Source organism: Polyodon spathula, chromosome 6 (assembly GCF_017654505.1).
Source record: "Polyodon spathula isolate WHYD16114869_AA chromosome 6, ASM1765450v1, whole genome shotgun sequence".
In the NCBI taxonomy this organism is placed as follows: Eukaryota; Metazoa; Chordata; class Actinopteri; order Acipenseriformes; family Polyodontidae; genus Polyodon; species Polyodon spathula.
In genome coordinates this window covers 44,645,714-44,666,757 of record NC_054539.1, presented here as the reverse complement: position 1 = coordinate 44,666,757, position 21,044 = coordinate 44,645,714, and the positions used below count along the sequence as shown (strand labels likewise).

The following is a 21,044-nucleotide window of genomic DNA, read 5'->3' as shown; positions in this document are numbered from 1 at the left end:
CAATAATAATAATCTCAGCCCTAATTGGGTGCATGTGAAACTTACTCTCCCTCACAGCAGCTCATTGATCAACATACCCATCCAGACAGTTTCCCAGGTCTTCCTGGAATGCAAAGTTTTCAGGAAACCACCACTGGTCATCACACCCTCAGACATATTATACACAGTGAGACAAGCAACTACCCGAATCACTAGTCTTGTCTCCTTCAAAACTGAAAAGGATATTTGTTTCCACCTAAACAACGTGCTCGGACACATGCATTCTGGGCTTTGGTAGCAGATCCCTCTAGAAACACACAAAATAAATGCTGTCTTTAAAAAATATTGTTCAAATGTTTGGCTATGTGGCTTCTTCCACAGCCAAAATCCAATCCAAAGCATGAGGGAAGGTCCTGATTTTAAATAACACAGATGAATTCAAACCTGGCATCCTATCCAAACTTTCAAGAAAATATTCATTACACATTATTTCTATGAAAACACATACTTATATTGATTTGTATTGATTTACCTCAGCAATTTGCTAACTTGTCAAAAATGCAGTCTGCAATTCTGCTGCCAACCTAGAAAATGTAAAGTAATTGAATCTATGAAAGACTTGCTGGAGCATCACATTTGCATCCCGGATTGCAACTGGGAAATCAAAGGTGTAAATGATCTGAACTAAGCACTCAGTTTACAACAGCATACATGCCAGAATGGCGAATGTCCCAGAAGACAACTGTAGTGATCGTGCTACACAGTTAAAAGCCACTGATGACTGTCAGAGGAAGACCATGGCAGCAGAGGATTGTGCCACCTGGGTCATTCCAGCTCAAGTAGCCAACATTCTGATGGTGATGTGGTGGCTACATTACCACATAAGCCAGAAACTTTTAAACATTACTGTTTCAGGTCTGCAGGGAAGTCTTGAGGCATGTAAGGCAATATAGGGAAGTTCATATGTACTGTGCCTTGGTGTTGCCAATACAACAAACATTTGCAACACATTAAACAAATAAAAAACACAGAACCAGTTCAGGTGAGTTTATTTGTACAATTATAAAGCTTGTTGTCTTTGAGTAAAAACTTCAGTTCTGAAGCTGCTATATGTGAGATGGTATTTACATATTTTATGTACTGGTAGTACACCTAAATGCAAATGATGCATAAAAAAGATGGTGCATTTAAATTCCTATTATCTCTTAGGTAAATGAATGCAACTGTCCAGTTTTCTGTTTTCTTTTAATGTTCCTGTCAAACACTTTCATTGCATTTTCAGTTGACACCGGTCTCACAAAGCTTGCTCTAACCTTCAATACAGGAGGAGATACCACACAGTATCTATCCAGTTGAGACATTCAGCCTGTTCTTAAAAGTACTTTTGCTTCTCTGGAGCTCGTTTGCTCTGGTTTTGAATGGAAAGCAAGAGGAACTGAGTGCCCTTGTGTTTGTAAATGTTTCCCAGCAGACAAAGTGAAATGTGTATTCTGGAAAGGGCATGGGGCAGAGATAAGACTTGTAATAAAATAAATGTTAGGCAAGTAAAGCATTCAGAAACACTGCATTGCAGAAGCAGGTGCATGTCACTGAAGATTGCCTTTCCAATCTCTGTGACAGTGTCAAAATTGTATGTGAAGAAAAAATCTGAAACTGGATCAGGCTGAGCGTGATGAAGATGGAAGCAGATCTTATTTGTATTTGTTGAAGCAAATATACTTTGTTATGAAAACAAGTTTCTAATTTTAGGATTATTTTACTATACTGCAAGTCCCTTGTGTAAATAATGAAATCATGATTTTAACTAGACATATACATCTTGTATGACTACAATCTTTCATATTGAATTGACGATGGATTTTTGACCTATTTGCTCTGCTGTAGGAGGGCGGGGAGAAGGAAATGCTTGCAGTACTGTTGGATAAGTGGATTGTGGGAATTATAGCATGTGTGTTTCCCTGGGAGTTGTTGTACTGTTTGTAATTACATAGCTTTGGTAAGTGTTACACACACACACACACACACACACACACACACACACACACACACACACACACTAATTATTAATTACCAGTTTAGATATGTTACACTAGGACAGAATTGTGCCACATTGTTACGTACTAGTTGATTTCTTGTTCAAGAAGGAACTTTACAATACATTAAATAATTTATGGTTTGAAAATTGAGGACTTGTAATATTTTAATTACTAGTTAGGTTTGTGTCTTCCAAATGTAGGTCAACATTAAGATATGTTAAACAAATACAAAATACTACATGACATGACAAGCTGTGATACAAAATTAGGCCACACTGTAATTAGTACATACATAATTAAGAATTTGATCCATTCTGATCAAGAAATATGAATAGTTAGTTACATGAAAGTGATTCTGAAGAGGAAAGTGACAGTGGCCCTGACCTGGCTAGAGCTAAATGAAACATTTCTCTGAAGATGATGACTTGACTGATCTGCACTGAAAGGAGGAGGATGTGGAGCATGACAGGTGAACTGTGGAAGGATGCCCCCAGAGGTGACACAGTATGTGGTTTTATTATTAAAAACTCAATATGAATCTTCTATTTAGAAAAGGATACAGAACAAAACAAAAAAAGACAATACCTTTGTTCAGATCATCTCGAAAATCTAATTGGCAGCTTTTTTTTTATATCGCTCAATATAATTTAAAAGAAGTTAATCAGAAAAACCGTGGTGTCAAGAAAATCCTAAGAAAAGATGGTTTTGGGACAGCTTTGACGGACAGTTCATATACCTTCCAAATCCACATTACAAACAGTCCCAGGGATTTAGTGACAACCAGTACATCAAGCATCAATTCTGAATTGCTTATTTGCTTTCCTTTCCTCCCTCTGCAACTTTTGCTCCTGTTTTTCCTCCTGTCTACTTTCCCTCCAGTGTCTTTCTATCAACTGACTACTTGTTTGACTGGCACAGGTGTATTCATTATTTTTAGGGCTTGAATTAAAAAAAAATAAAAAAAAATCGTTTTTTATTATTACAGTTGTCCCACGTTATACCGCCTCCCTCGCTTATCACCAGTTATTCTCTGAACAAATAGCACCAATATAAAACAGTGCTATTTTTAACCGTTATATCGCCACCCAGCTGTCCACTACCCGCCAACTTCCCCAGCCAAGCAAACGTAAATATAACCATTGTAGTTTTCCTCATTGTAGCGCCAGCAAAATAATCATAGCCAATTAAAACAACAAAGTTATGCAGTTAACCTTTGATTCGCTTTCCTACTTTGTTGTTAACTGAACGTTCATACCAATGTTATCAACACTCCCACTCCCAAAGCAAAACAGAAAGTACAACATGGCGAGTCAACCCTACATTTAACACCAGAGCAAAAGAAACAAATTTGCATGTATGCATCTGAAAATAAGAAAGCAAGACATTGCAAATGTTTTCTCGCCTAAGTGAGGCATATACTGTTAATCAAAGGACAATTGGAGACATTGTAATGAATAAAAACAAATGGCTTAGCTTGATGGAACAGGTCTGAAAAAGGCTTGACGCTGTCTAAAATAAGTGACTTTTATAAACCACAGTAAATGTTAAAAAAAAAAAAAAAAAGTACGGTAAGAGATTTGTTTGTTTACTTAGAGCACATCAGCGTAATCTGGCAACAAATTCAATCAGATAAAAAGGATTTGAAGGAGCTCCATGTGACATTCCTGGATTTGGCTAATGCATATGGTTCAGTGCCACATGAACTTCTTTGGCAGCATTTGATTTTTTCAGCGTACCGAGGACAATAACAAATTTAGTGAAAGCCTACTTTGGAGATTTGCAATTTAGTTTTTCAACTTCAGAATTCAACACTACATGGCAATGCCTAGTTGGAATAATGGCAGGATGTACCATTTCTCCACTGGCTTTTACCATGGCAATGGAAATAATTATTAGGTCATCAAAATGGGTAGTGGGAGGAGAGCGCTTGGTTTCTGGAATGAAACTACCATCAATTCGAGCATACATAGATGACATGACAACCATGACTACAACAGTAGCCTGCACTAATCTGTTATTGGGCAAATTAAACAATAACATTGAATGGGCACAAATGCAAATCAAGTCCACTAAATCAAGGAGCATCTCTATAATTAAAGGTAAAGTAGTAGATAAAAGGATCTACATTAATGGTGAGGCAATACTGACAGTGTCCGAGAAGCCAATGAAAAGTCTTGGGAGATCTTAATTTTTTCCAGAGCTGTATATATATATATATATATATATATATATATATATATATATATATATATATATATATATATATATATATATATATTAATGCCTCAGCTATAGAAAGGTAGCTGAAATATTCCTTTACCATAAAGTCCCACTCTGCTGAGGCAACGTGGAACTACCTACCAGCCCTGCTGCTGCCTTCTCCCGTGCACGCTACAATACTTTCTCAAAAACAGGTACCTTTGTTTGCTGGCTGGTAGCATTAATGCCTCCAAATTCTGAGCTCAGAGTGGGTCTTACTGTGGCTGGAGCCTTAATTACCTATTAAACAATTACCTTATTAATGCTCCAGCTACATTCCCATGAGCTACTCAGGATGGGGATTTAACCCCTTCCATGCCAACCACATTTTACGAGACTGGCTTTTTTGCCAGTCCCAATAACAATGACGGATGGCTTTCTTCCGTCTGCACACAAACACATAACACTACTAGGACTACTACGACTACTACTACTACTACTAACAACAACAACAATACAAATGAATACATACATACATATGCACAAGGAAGGGGCATCCTGTCACAACATTGTAAACAAGAAAACGGATGTCTCTAAAAAAGGCATAAAATGTGTCTGCAACAGATCATATGGAGCGCCATTTGTGCCAAAACTATCCAGCCATTAATCTGTCAATTCTTGACTTGGTCCATTTGTCCAGCAATTCGTCCAAAAATGCGTCAATTTATACAGTAATTCATACTTATTTGCTAATTCATCTAATAATTCATTAATTAATTTGTCAATTCATTAATACGAAAGGCTGTATGTATTTTAGTGTGAAGCGTTTCCTTGGCACTTGACCTGGCAAATTTGTAGGCAATTCTGACAAACCCCGCCAAAGTTATTGAAGTGCAGTTAGAGGTTTAACATTGAGCACCCCATTCATTGAAAAAATGCATATTCCTTATCACTTTCTGTTGTAAACGTCAATTTCAGCCTGACACTGGAAATAAAACGTGCCATAAGTAGCAGTCTTTTTAAAGCTAAAGTTGTTCTTGTTTTATCAGTCAGACAGACTCATTCAAGCTTGGGTTTTTAACTTCTGTTGAGTTTCATAAAACAGTGAAGCCTTTCTTGAAAATCTGATGTTTCCACAAGGGGGCAGTATTGTACCAGGAATTAGAAACTTGCCTTTCCTCCCTACTGCTGTTCTTTTATTTTAGGATCTATAGAGAAAAAATGCGGGTACCAGTTTAAGTGTATGAAGTACTTATATGCAGTGGTGGACTGTGACTCTCCAGAAACTGCCAGCAAAATCTACGAAGAATGTGACGGCTTTGAATATGAAAGCATCTGCTCTAGCTGTCGTAGACCTTAGGTACAGATACATGTTCCCATTTCAGGCAGTCTTTTCTAATGTAGTTCGTAGTGGTGCAATCGGCACCCTAATTTCATATTAGATTATGTTATATACATTTATAAACAATAATGGATGCATTGATGTTTTATTTTTCAAAATAAAGAACAAGCTAGTTAAACAAAAAGGCACAATTTATATTCAAATTAAAACACTTACGATTAGAAAAAAAGGACTTGAGTTTTTAACCACTGAAAAGAATATGCGTGGGTCCACATCAGATGGCCCTTTAACATTGTAATAATAACAATAAAAAAATACTATATTTTAACAGAAGTAATTTCTATCTGAACTATAGCTGTTCATAACTGTTAACATCTTATGTCCAAAAAGCAAAGCAAAACATTTGAATTAATCTCAAAAATCCTGACTACTTTAAATATCGTACTAAAACCAGCTTCTTTTTATATAATATTGCTATATAATCCAAACACAATATGCTTTGAAACAAAAGAAGGTAATAAGTTGATTTAAAACCAAAAAAAGGTTTGCCTTAATTTTTAAATCAAGAAAAAAGCTTACTTCTGATTTGGCTTGTCCTAGCAACGCACGAATCTACCGTAATAGCACTAAAAGAAGCGCACCTTCACACACTCAAGGTTTTAGTGCAAACCGGCAACCAGAGACTTCAAACTGGGTTCTAATTTGATGCATTGATTAACCGATATGTAATTGAAGCTCGGGAAATTTAAGGGCAGATGATCAATAAGTTGCATCCCTAGTAACTGGTCATCAGTGGTCTGCTGTTTTAGTTGATGTCAGTGGTGGCAGATCTAAATAGACATCCAACAGTGCATATTAGTCTGTATAACTAAACTACGAAAAAGGCTGTTTAGATTAAATAGACAGACCCCCATGATCCAATGGCTTATATTTTAAAAAAATTACAGTACATATATAAAAAGTTACTGTTTAAAAAAAAAACTTATTTTTCTTGAAATTTATATTCTTTTTCAAAAATATATTGAGCAAGCAATGGTGCAATAATAAATTGCACACTAAAGACAGCAGCTTTAAGCAGTGACAATGTTAGAAATGTCATCAGTCAAATCATTTGAATGATTTTTTGCAGCACTGGTATAGGAGGTTAGTACACAGATACATAATGCTGTGGTCTGATGAGATATCTCTGTTAAGTGCTTAATAGATGTCTAACCTATGAACCTTTGAAATGTAAGGGGGGAAAAAAAAACATTATACAGGTATTCAGTTTAGAAACAGGTGAGGTCAGTTAAAGGGGGATTCCTGTCTCATGTTTGCTACTAAGGATGGCAAACTAACAATTCCTTTACTGTTCAAACACAGTGCAATGATTGTTATTCTTTCTGTCTTTTTTCAGGTTTATTCCAGACAACGTTATGTTTGATGAGGAGCCAAAAGGTGTTGCTACAGATGTTGACTTGGCTTTGTATACCCCAGAATATTTTACCTCAACAGCAATGGCAACATCAAAGGTAGAGAGGACAGAACACGTGCAAACTTTAAACAAAAGAGATCTCTATATATAACGCTAGGAGTAGAACCATAACTCTTTGTACATGTCTGCACACTCTTTCGTCTGCTATCTGATTGCTCTAAAATATTTGGTAATGAGGCTGAGCAGGGAGTAGTAACTAATGTACCTGTATATTTTCAAACAAGGATCACTTAACTATGGATTCAATTTAGGACCTCTTTGAAGAAAATGTCAGCCTTTAGGATTGCATGTAAATGCCTTACATGTTTATTATTTCATGTATGGTCCATTTAAATAAATGTGGTTAACATTAGGATAATGGATTTTACAAGCGCTTTAACTTTTCTAACTAATTCAACACTGCTGGCTAAAGATTTTTAGGACAAATAACTCCACTCAGGAGGCCAGTCTTGCATATGCTACTATGTAATTTATTGTATGACTTATTTCCATAGAATATAACTATTTCATTAGTTACAATAAGGGTTGGATTTTATTTATGAGGATGTGAAGTTACAAGTAGTTTAGTGAGACTTACTATGGTGTACAAATATTGTGTTTCTATGAAAGGTGGAGCTGTCGTGGGATGAACTGAACAGAATCTTTAAGAAGGATGAGATTTTCGACATGGATTGTCAAGCGTATCTGGCTTTGTCTAGTGAGAAATAAGCGAAGGAAGACATACAGAACAAGGAAAGGCCAGCAGACTGAAGAAAGCCCACAAAGATGACGAAGAGCAGATGGCAAAGTACCAGGAACCTCTGAAGAGCATCCAGGAGAATGAAAAGGGAAATGATATGGAGATGGAAGTCAAATGAGTGCCAAGTAGTTCCACCTTTATCACTTATGTGGTATTTTTATAATTATTTTAATTGATTTAAAAAGGTCTACCGCTGTTGGATATGCATATCCTTACAACAGGATACAGTGGAGGCCATTACATTTCCCTTATGTGTACTGTTTACTTGTTCCATTCAGTGCATCATCATCATAGTATTAGAATCTCCTGTACCGTTATTCAGATGGAATTTATCAGGCTGACATGGGGTGCTGTCACATTTTTTCTGAAAAAAAAAAAAAAAATAGAATGGGCCCATATGCCTGTACATTTTCAAACGCTTAGTAGTCAGGAAGACAAATGCTATGGTTAATGCCTTCATCTGAGTGCATTGCACTGATGTAGACATTAAAATTAAGATTTGTACTTTTGATTGAGTGTCTAAATGTTTAAAAAATAGCTTGCGTATTAACCCAGTAAATTACAATAATTCTACCTGAGCATGTTTTGAGGTAAAACTATAAAACTTTCATTGACAAAATTCCTGCAGACTATTTTAAGGGTACTTCTCCTGGTGAGAGCAGCAAATACAACCTACCATGAAAAGACAGGCACTCTTTAGAAGTAAGTACAAAGAAAACAATGCTGATAGGAATAAAATAATTTAAACAGTGTAACATTAGCAAGAAACAACTTTGTTGCACAAATTATTGTTCATGCTAGTTTTGTGCCTTTGCACTTTCACCAAATGCAATTTCCAGCTTGTTCCAGCTGTTTAAAAAGGTATGAACAAGGTGTCTGGTATCAGATTTGTAGCATTACCGGACTGACATGCCTTTGACAATGGAGCAAACTGCATTTTTGTGTAAATCTGGGCCCAAGTATCTTTTGCACTAAAAACTTTAAAAAGGCATTTTATCTACATTTTGTCTAGTTTAGTTTATTTTAATATTACTGGACTGTAACAGGGATGTGTTATGTGCGTGGGTCGTCACTGAATAATACTGAATCAGACACAGAGCAGTGGGTGTTGACATGCCGCACAGGCATGCAGATTTAATAAACACAGGTCCGATGCTAGGTTTAATTCAAAATAAATAAATAAATATTAAAATAAGTTTGAGCGTTAGTCTCATTAAAAGCTACACAAACCCTCTCTGTACACCTTTTGGGATCAACCTCCCCTAAATTAACCTACTTCTGGGCTCCAGTCCCAGCATTCTCACAGCGACTCCTATCTCTTCAAGTGGTCTTGGCTGGACAATGCCTTCACGAGCACTGTTTTGCAGTTAAGGGGTTCTGTAGTCATTAGTCTTGCGGAGCGGACGCTCTCCTCCTCGATGTCAGCTCCGCGCCAAGGCGAGCCTAAATGCTCAATTAGTTGCCTAGCAACGCGTCTCCTGTTCCACTTACCAGTTGCACACATTTGCGCAAGAACCAGTGCCCAGTCTCTCCCTGTCACAATGACATGTTGTAATTGGGTGTTTTAAAGTTTGTTTACAACAGTTTCCATCCTACCTGAGATATAAGATGGTTCTAATTAATAGCTTGACTGATTTCTTTAATGTTTCTGTCAATGTTTAACTACTTGCTGCCCTATTTTTATTATGGGTATGCTTAATTAAAGGATTGAGTCAATAAAAAGTAGGCAAAGCCCAATCCTAAAGCATTTTGGCATGCCAGTTATATGGACAAAGAAACTGCATTCAGTTCAAATTTTTTACCACTTGAAGTAATATCTTTCATTTTTATTTGGACAATATTGAGTTTGGTCACTTAGTGCTCCCTAGATGAGTATGACTTATGTTGTATTCATTTACAAAACATAACAAAGAATAGTTGCGTAACTGTTTGCTATAAATGATGATAAAGCATAATGATCTCACAATTCTCCATCTTAAAAAGTTAATAGAACTGGGCACTATAGAAGTAAGGTAACAATGTTTACATGTAGTTGCTCAGTGAGCCACTAGAGGACATCACTGGTCTGAATTTAAATATCTTCTTTTGCCTAAAAGAACATTCACACTCTACCCTTGTTACAAGACACTACCTTCAGCACTGTGATTCTGGCATTGAAAGACATTAAGTTTATCACAAAACCGAAACCAATAGGATTCGGTTTATTAGGAATTTTTGAAGTATTGGTAAGTTAGTAAAGCAAAAAAGTCACATGCAATTTTTGTTTTCCATGTGTCTTATTTTTTAAAGGCCGGTATAAAAGACTTAATTGTATTAATAATAACCATCCAAATGTAACGTATATCAAACAATGGTGTGTCTGTGAGGATCAGTCCAATTCAAATATTGCACAAGGCATGTAATCAGAAAGTTCATCTTTACAAAAAATTGACAGACAAATGACATTTTGAATAGTATCGTACAGTACTACAAGGCAATACAAGTATGCAGACAATAAAAGTATGATGCATGGAGCTGACAGTACTAATGAGAAGAAAGGAGGGTATTTTTTATATGTATGTAATCTGTGTGAAATCTTGATTGCACATCCGGTAAAGGCACACTGCGTGAAGTGCAGGATGCGGCCTATAGTCTGGAGGTCGCCGGTTCGAGTTCAGGCTATACCAGTGCTGACTGTGGATGGGAACTCCCAGGGGGCAGTGCAGAATTGGAGGGTGGGGGGCTTAGGTCGGCCAGGCTGTCCTCGGCTCACCGTGCACCAGCGACCCCTGTAGACTGGCCTGGGTGGCTGCGGGCTTGCCTGTAAGCTGCCCAGAGCGGTGTTGATCTCCGACGCTGTAGCTCAGGGTTGGCTACATGGCGGGCCTGCAGAGTGAAAAAAAAGCAGTCGGCTGATGGCACACGCTTGGGAGGATATTGTGTGTTTGTCTTTGCCGCTCCCGAGTCAGTGCAGGGGTGGTAGCAGTGAGCTGAGCCTAGAATACAAACACCCGAACAGAACCGGGGACGGGAGTTATGCTCCAGCCTAGTAGAAGTTAATGGGGTCAAATCATTGGAGACTCAAATAACTAATGTGTGAAAATTTAAGGGCTGTTTTAATTGGTGACAGCTCAGAGTTCCATGAAGTGGTGAGCTGATAAAAGGACAGTGTAGCGGTGTGGATCTGAGTAATGGACGGTCATCTGATCGACTGGGGACCCCTGTGACAGGACAGTCTCAACCTTTCTCCCTCCTATCTCCAGGGAGGATAGTCGGTCTCACACCTTTTTCTTTCTCCTGCCATACACCCCCCCCCACCCCCGCCCCCCCGCCCAACGCTCCCTGCTTTCAGATCCCGCTCCTTTCTATTGCGATATTTTGTAACAACTGTAAGTCGAACTGGATAAGGGAGTCTGCTAAGAAATACATAGAATAATAATAAACTAACCCTTAGCTATCTCTACACAAAGGTCAAGTTTGAAAATAAAGCAATCTAATTTTCTTTTATAATTTGAACACAAGGAAGCACTTTTCTTCTTTTATACAGAGAAAAATAAATGTGTTGATTAGTTTTAACATGGAATAAAACAAGAAACAATTTCGAAACTTCCTGTGCATGCCAGTAAGAGACAAGCATCAAGAAACTGCCTCTTCTCACTCACATTTCTTATGACAGATAATACTGTGATCCCTATCAAGCCTCCTTTGCGATTCTTAAAGCTCAATTTAGACAGTAGTTTAGCAATAGACAGTTCATGTTATGGAAACTGTGACATTTCATGAGTCATCTGGTTCCTTAAAAATTCTGTGTTTCATGTCGCAAGCAGCTATTTTAACAATATCAAAACCAAGATTAATGATATAAAAAACTAAACAAAACAGGGGGTTTGATATATGACTTGTGGCACAAGGTTATAGCAGTGTACACTATCAAAACTTTGTAACTAAATTATAATATAATGCATTCTAGTGTGTTTTGCATTAAAATTCCTTTGGTGTTTGTTTTGGCGCAACTCCCTATAACAACCCTCCATCTGTTTATTTTTCTACATAATGAAGAATTCAGAATGGGAATTTTGACACTAAACCGGTTCATTATAACACAATTTTATGGCAAAGAATATTTAGAGGATTGGCAGGCAGCATTAACTTAAGTTAAAAAGTTTATCTGAAAGAACAACAAGCGCTTCGTTAGTATGGGGACTGGGGGTCGGTGGTGGGGGGGCTATAACCTGTTATATACTACAGGTGGAAATAGAAAAAGGATCAAAAGAGCAATGGGTAGCCAATGAGATAAGAGAAAACCTTTCTAAAAATCACCAAAGCCAATATTTTGGAGTTTAAAAGGCTACATTATTTGTGTGACAAATCTCTGTTGTTATTAGGGGTAACACATGCTGCTGTAATTCAACTACAGAGGTTGATAAAAGCATATAGCTTTTAGTCAGACCAAATGATTGATTTAAATATTGTGGAAAATGCTAAGCTCATTTTCTTATCCTATCACTGATTATAGCATTTGCCAAAATGTGAAACAACCCCATAGGGAACTTTATATGGGTTTGTCAAGCCACATCTACCACTACTAATATTTCATAAATCATTTAAGCTGGCAATTTCATATTTTCAGTGTTACAGAAACTTGGAAGGCAAAATCTAACAGCGACCTTCACTTGTGACCTAAGATTGTTGCCATATTGGGGTCATGTGACTTTTTTTGGTTTCTAGACTATAAAGAGCTCCAACGCTTTGAGATATTGAAGTTGCATTGGGGTGTCACTTTCCTGCAGCCATAGTGCCAAAGCCTTGAATCTCAGAAGCCATTTTGCAGTAGTTGTTTCATATTTGCAGGGTTATAAAACCCTTCATCCTAAATGTGTTGCTGACCATAAAATTGTTCTCTGCCCTAATATGGCTACCCTATTAAGGTCATGTGACTTTTTTTAAATTACAGTTGCATAGAGACAAACCACTATTTCCTTAGTGTTTGATACCCATCTGTATTAATACATGCACGAAATAGAATAGCTGAGGAGCAGCCATTTCATTGCAAAAAACAATATTTCAAAATGAGCTGAGCTCTCTTAAATTGCTTCAGCATTGTCTATATTTATTCTTCAGTCTATGCCTTACAATTTAACCTTGATAACATTTTTAATTGGAGACTGAGTTTTCTTGTGTGCTGCTGCAAAGAGGTTATGTTGAATTCAGCAGACCCCCCCCCCCCCCACTTCAAACCAATATATTTCTAAAAATGTATTAATGTAGTACATATGACAAAGAGTGGATAATTAGAATTTTATTGGTATCTAAAAATAGACAAGCATGAATGTCTTCAAATGAAATGTTTTTGTCAACTCTGCTTCGTCACCCAGTTTTTTCTTTGCACTATGCACCTAGCAGTCCCTTGTGTTTCAGAGTAAGGGAATCTTGGGTCTATGCTGTGGACACAAACAGTCACTCACGGCCAGAGTTCTGAGTGTTTGGGATCCACTGATTTTATTATTCCAGGTCTTAAAGAGAAAGCTGAACAGCTGGTTAAGAAGAAACTGGAAGGGAAGGATAACGTGATCCCTTGGAAAATGTTTTTAGAAAAGGAGAAGAAAAAGCTCAAAAAGAAAGCAGATGCGAAAAAGGTAACCTACATGAAACTTCAGTATTTTAAACTTTGATTCGGACAAGGGTAAAGTAGTCTGAATATGACTGTTTACACAGAAATTGCATTCCATGCTAAAATCATCCATTGAAATCCAGACTGCGGGTGATGTTCATGGCTGCACTCTTCCAAACGACCTTGCACATACTTCCATCTGGCTGTGTCAGCCAAAATAAACAGACGTATGAAGCATGTGTGATTAAAGAAAATAAACTTCTTGTTGATCCACCCTGAACCTTACCTTTGATCACTTGGATTGGTTACAGTCAAAGTGTTCTGGGAATTTATTTATTTTTTGCTTGGAAATAATTTGTTTTAGCAACAAATCTGGGATCTAGACACACTTTAATGTCCCTGCTGAAACATAGTTTATACGTGTGTTTGGATGAGCTTACACTTAGTGACAACTTATACTTGTAGGAATTAGCTATATTTAGATATACAGCTTGTAACAATCTTGATTGACTTCTATATACTGTTATTTAAAATAAAAACTTTCTAATACATAAAACCACATCACAAGTGTGCTACAGCTAGCATAGATTTATTTTACTTTGTTGCTGTACTCCTTCCTACAAGTGAGTTGCTTTTAGAGTTTTCCAATCAATAATTAACAAAAAAAACCTGTGTTTTTAAAGCATAATCGTTTTACAATATCAACTTGATTTATATTTGGGTTAAAAATCTAATAAACAGAGTTAAAGGTGCAAAAGATTAATAAAAAGCAGCTCAGAAACAGAAAAGCTGATGTGTGCTCTTTCTACTGTAATGTATTGTAAACTATAAAATCTTAGCCTAATTGAGTTTGATAACACCGTGTAACAATTTATTTTTTATTTATTTTTGGTTCCTGGGTAGTAAGTGTTATTTCCTAATTGCTTATGCCTCAAAAGTATAGAAAATGGCTATCATTCCCCACAAACTTTGCTTTTGTGACCAGGACAGTTATATTTTGAAATTTACCTATTTTACAGAACATTCCAGATAGATTCAGTGCTGAGTAAACTTGGAGTAACTTCTAGAACTTTCTAGCACTTTCCAGTAATATAAATAGTAGTATAAATACAGGGACCTTAAGCCCACCATTTCAGTTTAGTTCCAGCTGCCTAAGTGGGTACATATCTGCATTTTTCAGAGATGGCATCAAGAGGCTGCAAGCATATGGCAGACGCATTTTGCTATGTCTGCGGCCAATTTATCAAGACAAGAGCGAAAAAGTACTCCGTGGAAGCATGTGCTAAGATGTGTGAGGCCTACAAGGCATATTTCGGCATGCCTGTTGGGGATCAAGACAAACCCTGGGCACCTCATTTCACCTGCGAGCACTGCAAAAAAACTCTGGAAGGTAAGATGGACAATTGTTGCTCAGAATTTTATGTTATAAAATTTGTTAAAATTTTTAAAATTGTAAAAGTTTTTAATTTTAAAATGTTTTACAATTTTCAATGTTATTGAAAAAATATATCATGTATGAAAAATGTTGCGAGAATCTCTTACACATTAGTCATGGGTGAAATAAATGTATTTTTGTAGGATGGTACAGAGGGGAAAAGAGAGCCATGAAGTTCGCTATCCCAAGAATTTGGCGGGAACCCACTGACCACTCAAGCAACTGCTACTTCTGCATAGTGGACCCTTACAAACGTCGGACTGGCAAGAATGCACCTGCTATCACGTATCCGGACCTTCCTTCATCCATCGGCCCGGTGCCACACTGTCATGAGCTTCCTGTACCCACTCCTCCGGAGGGAGAGCAGCTGTCTTTAGAAGAGAGCAGCAAGTCAGAGAGCGAAGAAGACGTTGTAGATCCAGATGACAATTTCAGAGGTGGAGCTGAAGAGAGAAACCCATACTGCCCCAACCAAAAAGACCTCAACGACTTGATTAGAGATCTTGGTCTCACCAAGTCCAATGCTGAGCTTTTGACGTCTAGGCTCAAGCAATGGAACTTGTTGGATGAAAGTGTGCAAGTCGCAGATCAGAGGAAGCGTCACCAACCTTTTTCCAGCTTCTTCACCCGTCAAGATGGGCTCTGCTTCTGCCACAATGTGACCAGTCTGTTCGAGGCAATCGGAATTGCCTGTAACCAGAATGAGTGGCGCCTCTTCATTGACAGCTCATCCAGGAGCCTCAAAGCCGTGCTGCTCCATAATGGTAACAAGTACCCGTCTCTTCCCCTGGCTCACTCGGTGCACCTCAAAGAGGATTACAACAGCATCAAGACCTTGCTGGACGCCTTGAAGTATGATGAGTACGGCTGGGAGGTCATAGAAGACTTCAAAATGGTAGCATTTCTGATGGGTCTCCAAGGTGGTTTTACCAAGTTTCCCTGCTATCTTTGCCTTTGGGACAGCAGGGACACCAAGGCGCACTACCACAGGCGGGACTGGCCACAGCGGACCGAGTTCTCTGTGGGGAGGAACAACGTCAAGTGGGAGCCACTGGTGGACCCCCGGAAGGTGCTGATACCACCACTGCACATCAAATTGGGCCTATGAAACAATTTGTCAGAGCTCTAGGTAAGGAGTTGGCAGCCTTCAAATACCTTCAAGACTTCTTCCCTAAGCTGTCTGAGGCAAAGGTCAAAGCCGGTGTCTTCGTCGGACCACAGATAAAGAAGATCCTGGAGTGCAATGAATTCCCCAAGAAGCTCACTAGTAAGGAGAAAGCAGCTTGGAACAGCTTTGTCGCAGTGGTTCGGGGCTTCCTGGGCAATCACAAGGCCGAAAACTATGTGGAGCTGGTTGAGACTCTGGTGAAGAACTACGGCACAATGGGCTGTAGGATGTCCCTCAAAGTCCATATCCTTGATGCTCATCTTGATAAATTCAAGGAGAACATGGGAGCGTACTCGGAGGAGCAAGACGAGCGCTTCCACCAGGATATACTGGACTTTGATGCCGCTACCAAGAACAGTATAATGAGAACATGATGGGAGACTACATTTGGGGGCTGATTCGTGAAAGTGATTTACAGTATAATCGTAAATCTCGAAAAACTACTCACTTCTAAATCTTTTGTAGTCATTTTTGTATTACTTTAATATAAATACATGTTAATTTGGATTCATATGTTGTTTTTTCTGACTTTATGTGAACGAAAAGACACAAATTCACCCATTTTCTTATTGGAAATAGGTAAATTTCAAAATATCACTGTCCTGGTCACAAAAGCAAAGTTTGTGGGGAATAATAGCCATTTTCTATACTTTTGAGGCATAAGCAATTAGGAAATAACACTACCCAGGAACAAAATTGTGTTACATAGTGTAATGTGGTTTTATTTTCTAGGCCTGAAGATGATCTCAGTGATGACGAACTTCCTCTTGATGTTGATCTATATGAGTTTTACTTTGCTGAAGAATTTGGAAAAACTGGTAAGCCAGGTCAGAAATAAACTGTATGAACAGAAGCCTTGTATTTAAAGTCATAATCCAAACATTATTGAATCAGACCATTCAGATGTTTATTTTAGTCTTAGAATAAAATAGCTGCAGTGTCCCTTAGCCTTAAATATGGGTTGATATTAATTTACTACGTCCATCCACAGTTTAGCATTCTAAACGTCCTACTTTTTCAGAAAGACCATGTTTACAAACCTTCTTGTTGTTCTAGCTGTAGGGCGACAAGTCTCCCTTGTACCCTGCTGTCATTTACTGGATTTGGAATTGTATATACTTTTATAGAGTCATGTTTGAAGGCCATCGGTGTCTATAGTAATGTGTTTATTGTTTAGGAATTGGACAAGATAAGAAATGAAAGAAAAATACAAAATCCACAGAGGACGAGAGAAAATAAATAATAACATGGTATTCATAGTCATCAAAGGTTAAGTAAAAAGCACTGTCCGATTAATACCATAAGAGTGTGATAGGCTAAACTTGCTCCAGGGTTCAGTAGCTTGTCAACATCTACTGCTTGGGTTCACTGGATGAAAGGAGGTGATTGAGCAGGAATAGAGGAAGCACATTCATCTTCTGTCCTCCTCTGCCAGTAATTGAGTTGCAGTGATAAAGCAGCACTTGGGCATTGCAAATTGGAGAGCAAAACGGTGTATAAAATAAACTCCTTTGTCAAGCTTTTGTGTAGAGTTGTTCATGCTATTGTCATGAAACAATTTTGGTGAAATAAAATGCCATAAAGGCATGACATGGGTGTGACATGGGTGTGACCCTGGGGGGGGGGGGGGGATAGTTTTGACTGTGTTGCTCTGCTGATCCTCACTAAGGTGCTATATAATTGCTATATAATTGTATCCTGATGATGGATGATGAGGATGGCAGTAAAAATCTTTTTAACAAACAAATTGTAGAGCAGCAAAACCTGAGCAAAAAGAAAAAGCAGCAGCCGTTGAAGCAAAAGGAGCTTCTGGAAGAGAACGAGTTCCAGGTATGGATGGTGGTTTTGGTTTATCTACAGTGGAACTCCCCAATAAAGCACTTGGGATATAATGAACACCCAGTATATAACGTACCTAAGCCATGGAATCAGGACCCAAACAAGTGATTTACTATCAAAACACATCCTTCAGTACTTGCCGATTTCCTGATACGTATTATAGTGGTTTATTACACACAAACCTACCACTCTGTCAAGAAGAACCCTTCCGTAAATGTTATATTTGTTTTAAAATTGCATAATAAACCATAAATACTGAAGTTTATGTAGCCTTATTTTAGCCTTATTTTTTAACATACACATTCATAAAAAGTATTAATGGATTTCAACCTTACTAGTATAGTAAAGTGCATAGTTGCTGTCCAGAATGTGTATAAAACAGTTCAGACCATTTAGGTATTTGAGCCAAATGAATGAAGTACATTCTGGCTTTTCCACATAAAGAATAGCAGCAAGTACCTAGTCCCTAATGATAGTTAGTCCCTGTGACAGGATGATGCTGAGCGGTGACGTCAGGCCAGAAGCAGGAACTGAAAACACACAGGCAAGCACTGCAGTGAAAAGACGCGTGGTGCGCCGTTTATTTAAACTGAAGTAAATAAAATAGTTTAACAAGAAAACACCGCTCACAGAGCAAAATAAAATATTTAAACAAAAACACGAACACAAAATAATACAATCAGGCTGGGCAATAGCCTTCACTGATCTGTTACATTTCATTTTAAATTTTTTTTTTTTTCTCTCTCTCTCTCTCTCTGTCTCTCTCTCTCTCTCTCTCTCCTCTGAACTCCCACCAGGAGTGCAGAGAGCTGCAGGTTTAGAACATAAAAACAAAACAATAACAAAACAAAACGCGGCTACGCAGTCATTTAAACAAATACAATACAATAAATCACAAAACAAATACTACTCAACCCAGGGGCGGAGTGGGAGACCCCACTCTAAAAATAAATAAACTTTCCTACCGCCCTGCTACAATCCCTAACCAACGTGGATGGTGCATCCTTTGTTGTAGGCTTTAAAGATTAAACTTATTCAGATGTGATATGAGATAAAATCATTCAGTGATGCAATCATAGGGTGGAAGGAACTGCTCAGACTAATTTGGATTCATTTTTACATGTCCTTATAATTATAATTATATAACCTTTTTTTTAATTTAGGAAATTAGGGAACATTTTTTTCATATGAAAAAAGCACCATGCATTTTAATGTCATAAGACATTTTTAATTTGCCTGCATTGAAGTTTCTCTCCAATGCAATTGATTCAGTGCATTCTATTGGTGCGTGCAAAGTAAAACACATGATGGCTATTAGGAGGAACCCTGACTCTGATGTATTAGACCTTTAGTATCCCATGTAGTTCTACTCCTTTAGTATACTTTATTTAATGTCAAGATGAAACTGTCCATTTGCTCTAAATAAGTCGTATCTCAAGTAATTTTGTATTAAGTGCTGCCAGATGTTTAGCATTAGATGTTATCTGACTCAGTGAAGTGAAATGGAAAGTGATTAATGGGGTAAAACAGACTAATAAAACATGTTCTGTGTTTAAAGATAAAGAAGCATTTTCTTCATAGAGGAAAAGGTTAAATTACATATTGTCAACTTGAACTTTTGTTTGATATCACCGTGTAACAATTATTATTTTTTTTTTTGTTTCTGGGTAGTAAGTGTTATTTCCTAATTGCTTATGCCTCAAAAGTATAGAAAATGGCTATTATTCCCCACAAACTTTGCTTTTGTGACCAGGACAGTGATATTTTGAAATGTACCTATTTTCCAGAACATTCCAGATAGATTCAGTGCTGAGTAAACTTGGAGTAACTTCTAGAACTTTCTAGAACTATCCAGTAATATAAATAGTAGTATTAATACAGGGGCCTTAAGCCCACCAGTTCAGTTTAGTTCCAGCTGCCTAAGTGGATACGTATCTGCATTTTTCTGAGATGGCATCAAGAGGCTGCAATGGTGGCATTCCTGATGGGTCTCGTTTTCCCATTGGAAATAGTGGTATTTTGAAATTTACCTGTCCTGGTCACAAAAGCAAAGTTTGTGGGGAGCATAAGCAATTAGGAAATAACACTTACTACCCAGGAACAAAAATTGTGTTACATAGTGTATTCTATCAATATTGAATAGAATGGCATTAAAACATGTTAATTCACCTTGGTTTGCCAGGATCTCCAGATTTTTTTAACCAAAAAGAATTGCCTGATGAAGAAAAAATCTAGCATTGCAAATTGTAACACTTGCACAAGGGTGAGCCAAATTCAGTCTTGCGTTGAAAGAGGAACAGCTGGAAACCTGTGCTTCACAATCCTTTAGAAGTAAAAAGGGGTATATTTAAAGGTAACACCAGTTTTTCTCACGTGTCCTTGTGTGCAGGTGGACGTGTCTGACCCCCGTTTCCAAGCCATGTACACCTCCCAACCTGGATCCCTTGGACCACGGGTTCGAGAAGGCCGCGCAGAGTATTGTGGAAGAGAAGATGCGGCGGAGAGAGAAGCAGCAGCAAAGCCATGAGGAGGCTATCAAGAGAAAGGAGAGGGAGCCAGTCAACAAAACCCTGGACCCAGGCTCTTCATGCTAATCAAATCCATCAAGAGCAAAACACAGCAGTTCCAGGTGTGGAAAAAGCTAAAAACAAAAGTGTAGCAGGATGGAAAAAACAGAACGGTATGGCATTCAGAGAACTGGCATAAGCACAGCAATCCCTGTCTATTCTATGGGAATTGAGTTGACATTCATTGCAATAGGATTTTTATGTAGCAAATAGCACCACCTGGTGTGCGATTTGTTTAAGGGAATTTCTTTGTTTCTCTTAACAGCAACTTCAAATCCAAATGTGTTCATTTTTCTTGCCCAGCGGAGACTGGTTGCCTCGCACAACCAGGATTCAAACTTGCGATCTATGGTTGTATGACTCATCCTGCACGCTGCTGACTTGAATATTTATAACATTTTAATAACAATATAGATATATTTACCAACATGTAAATAATGCATCCTAAGCACAAACCATGTGCTTTAACTATATGATGACATTGGATGAGTACGATTATGTTTTTTTTTTTACTCCTGTTTGAAACAAAGAACTGAAATATCATTATGGCCCAGTTTTTTTTTAATTTTTTATCCTCATCATTGTCTAGAAAATGTATATGAAATATAATTTACACACATGGTGTGTTTTTCTAACATTGCAAACTAGGGATATCATAGATTGAATGGTTAACCAA

At 37.8% G+C, this 21,044-nt stretch overlaps 1 pseudogene; it reads left to right on the top strand.

Moving 5' to 3' along the window:
• The first annotated feature begins 698 nt into the window (after positions 1–698).
• Positions 699–20,609, top strand: LOC121317681 (annotated as a pseudogene).
• Positions 20,610–21,044: the final 435 nt, after the last annotated feature.